A 3,996-nucleotide genomic window follows, 5' to 3' on the forward strand; every position below is an offset into this window, starting at 1 on the left:
TAGTGTAAATATTGTGAGCTTGTCAGCAAGCAAAAGTTGGTACTGAGAGGTCCTATAGCTTCATGGAGCTGCTGACTTGGCTGCAGACTCATAGTCTGATTTAGACTAATTTGTAATAAGGCTGACAGATAAGAACATGGATGGTTTCTTGGGATAAGTCACAGCTCGTGTATCATATTGTGTGTTTGAATCCAGCATCTATGTTGCTATGAGACTCCTCTCATTATTCTGCCTGACGCAGCCCCTTCTGGTTTGTTTCCCTTTTTGAAAGTAGGTCACATTTCCTCCACATAATTCATGATGACAAAAAACTTTCAACAGCTCTTCTTCATGGATTCTAGTTTATTTTACAGGGTTAAACAAAATCATTTGTTTCTCTATGACACACACAAACACATGTACACACACAGCACATAGTGGCCTGTCATGTTTCTCCTAGCTAATGTCGGATAAGACCGTGATAAATAGACCATCAACTCATCACTGACACACAGTACACAGGCTGTCTCTTTACTTTAGATTCTTGAAGCCGGTAATGTGTGATGTGTCGGGACCAGAGTTCATAATTCAGTGTCATAAAATGTGTTTTAATCTGGGCTGGACGACTACTCTGATAAGCATGTATTAGAAATGACAGGTTATTTTCTCCAGCAGGTTGGAAATGATGAATTTTCACGCTCACGTGATTTACTCTTCCTTCTCACGTTCAATCTATCTCACACTGTCTCTTATCTCTGCTTTCTCGGCCAGACAGTTATTAGAAAGAGTGAACCTGTCAGTCACAGACAGCATTACATCCTCTGCTGCTCTGGCCTTTTCTTACCATCAAGGTGCATCAATAGCACAGCTGCTGTTATGGGATGTCACCGTCATGCCTTAAAAAATGGTCTTGGGTTAAACCAAATAATACTTCTTATCATCAGTTAATATCTATCACTATTTATTATTATGTTTCACTACACCTCATCATTCCGTATTGTATGGTTTCATCTCGTTTAGTTCATCACGTTATGCCAACTTAAGTTTGTTCTTATTCTTTGTGGTTAATAAACATCATAAAACTTGAAACATAAAACAACGTGGACTTTCTTTGGACAGTAACACGTCACAGTAGGAGCCAACGCAGGCGTTTGGTGGCCTGTTTTCTGGATAGTTGCATTATTACAACCCCACACATCTTTTACTTTGATTTTACTTATTCTGAAACTTTCATCCCTTTTAATTATTCTTTTTATATTTTATTAACCTATTCTGGTTCTATTAAAGGACTTAAACATAAGGTTGTGCTCATCGTGAGCGCTGAGTTTTTATCCAGACCTAACCCTCCCAAACGACTCTTTGTTTTTTATCACTTATAATAATTCAGACAATTTAGCGCTGTTTTGACTTGTGATTTATATGCATACACTAAATTATTCAATACATTCTTTGTACTGAAATAGTCAAAAGTAAAAATTACATTTTCAATACCAATAAAATGCTGTAGCCAATTCTTTTAATTGGATTTACAGAACGCCTATAAAAAGTTAAGCATAGAAATAAAAAAGAAATAAATATAAGTAAGGTATTGTCAATGCATGTACGTAGCACACATACTTTCCAAAAAAACAAACAAAAAACAGCTTGTGGACAGGAGCCAGCTCCCATCGTTCACTTAAAAGAGCCGGCTCTTTAAACCAGCTCGTTCTCAAACAACACATCACTAGTTTAATTTCTGTTATATTTATACGGCTCCTGTAAGTTTATAAGTTATGTCACTACCAATAAAATGCCGTAGCCAATTGTTTTCATTAAATTTACACAATGCCTATAAAAACTTAAGCATAGAAATAAAAAATAAATTAATATAACAAAGCTATTTTCATTGCATGTACGTAGTACACAGTAATACTTTCCAAAAAAAAAAAAAAAATGGCTCGCGGAATCGCTCGTGGATAGGAGCCAACTCCCATTATTCACTTAAAAGAGCCGGCTCTTTAAACCAGCTCGTTCGCAACCAACACATCACTAGTTCAATGGGTGTTCACGCTCAGTTACAGTCAGTTAAGTTCCTCAAATTAAGAAGTTATATAGCAAAAAAATTGCTCCTTTTTTTGTTATATTCATATGGCTCCTGCAAGTTTATAAGTTATGTGTGTTTATGTGTGTATAAGTTTGTGCTGTTACGGAAAATGAATGTGTGCATAAACTTTGTTTTAATTAATTAATTGTGATAGTAATTGTTGTGCAGAAATTGCTGAAGTCAAAGGTCAATGGTGAGGTCAGGAAGGAAGAAAGTGTTCAGGAGCCTCTGATGTCTGATGCTGTGTTATTTATTGACGCTTTGCCAAGCAGAATTAGAGACACTCTCAAAGTTCATCAGAAGTGCCTGAGTCGGTCTCACATTCTGCCCAACTCGTGCTGGTGGATCGACTTTAAACCCCAAGATAACACCACAAATACTACACGCCCAGAATTAGTCAAAGAGAATGTTTTTATGAAAGGAAAGGTGTACAAAACTGTGGTGAGACCAGCGATGTTGTTCGGTCTAGAGACACTGAGGAAAAGACAGGAGGCAGAGCTGGAGGTAGCAGAGATAAAGATGCTGAGGTTCTCTTTGGGAGTGAACAAGATGGATAGGATCAGGAGAGGGACAGCACATGTTAGAGGTTTTGGAGATAAAGTCAGAGAGGCCAGACTGAGATGGTGATAGTGAATATATTGGTAGAAGGACGCTGAGTTTTGAACTGCCAGACAGGAGGAGGCCTAGAGGAAGACCAAAGAGGAGGTTTATGGATGCAGTGAAAGAGGACATGAAGGTAGTTGGTGTGAGAGAAGAGGATGCAGAAGACAGGGTTAGATGGAGGCAACTGATTCGCTGTGGCGACCCCTGAAGGGAAAAGCTGAAAGGAGAAGAAGAAGGTGTTATTGTCTGGAGACGCAGATTGGAACGTCAACAACAAGTTATCTATTATGTCTATGAAGGCAGCAATAGGTCTCTTCGACCCTGGCCACCACAGTGTCGAGATAGACTGTTCCTAACCAAAGCCAAACTGGATTATGTTCCATGAAATCACTCTTCCATACGAGACAGTCAATAGTGCAAGTGTTGCTATAATTCCCACATTTCTGTCTGTCCTCGAATGCAGCATGACCCGGACGTTGATAGTTTGTTGTGAGCAGGAAGACGCGCGTGGTCCGCAGCGTGCTGCAGGTCTGTTTGTTTTTGTTTGATTTTAAAAAATATCTCACAAACTTTATTATTATTATTATTATTTAAAAAAAGAGGCTTCCTGAGCGGGAAATCTCTCGATGTCCACATAAACCTGTGCACGAACACGCTCAGCTGAACAAACCGAGCCGACGGGAACCAGCCAGGCAGGTAATTAACACATTTAACAGCTTTTAATTCATTTTAACGGATTTTAAAATGATGCATTTGACTTGTCTGTGCACTGTAATGAGCCAGGAGTCTGTTAAACATTTATACACCAGTGTGCAAGGTGAAGCCAGTGTATTTCAGGTTGTTAAATATGAATTAAAGCTGCATTAATTCAGTTATAACTGCATATTTGCCTTCATTAATTGAATAAAACTACACTTTGAAATTAGTCCACCTGAAGTAAAAGTGTTTCATTTACCAATGAAACGAAAGTAAAAGTGCTCACTGTCCATGTCAGTGTTTTATTATTATTATTATATATCATGTTTCTGGATGAATATTACTGCTGCTTTGTTGTTGCATTTTACTGCTGTAGGTGTTTTATGGTTGAGCACCTTAAATTATTTTATATAATATAAGATAAGACAGGCTTTAATGATCCCACAGTGGGGAAATTCACTTGTCACAACAAGCTGGATGATAAATTACTCGTAAGTAAGTAATATATAGAAAAAAAAGTCATGAAAAGTGCTATACAAATAAAGTTTGACTGATGAAGTTGTGTTGGAACATGGTGGGAGAGCTCTATAAGGTCATCATATGTTTGCAGTGTTGGCCCTGTGAGATCCACGTCT

General features: G+C 38.1%; 1 protein-coding gene across 2 annotated transcripts in view; it reads left to right on the forward strand.

The window, feature by feature from the left end:
• The first annotated feature begins 3,086 nt into the window (after positions 1 to 3,086).
• The window catches only part of isg20l2 (interferon stimulated exonuclease gene 20-like 2), a 5,400-nt gene continuing 4,490 nt past the window's right edge, over positions 3,087 to 3,996 (forward strand). The window contains exon 1 of one of the 2 annotated variants that reach the window (XM_019264713.2): positions 3,087 to 3,193. The gene's annotated coding sequence lies outside the window, so the exon portion shown is untranslated. The other variant, XM_019264712.2, reaches the window with a different exon arrangement.

Source organism: Larimichthys crocea, chromosome XIII (assembly GCF_000972845.2).
Source record: "Larimichthys crocea isolate SSNF chromosome XIII, L_crocea_2.0, whole genome shotgun sequence".
Taxonomy (NCBI): Eukaryota; Metazoa; Chordata; class Actinopteri; family Sciaenidae; genus Larimichthys; species Larimichthys crocea.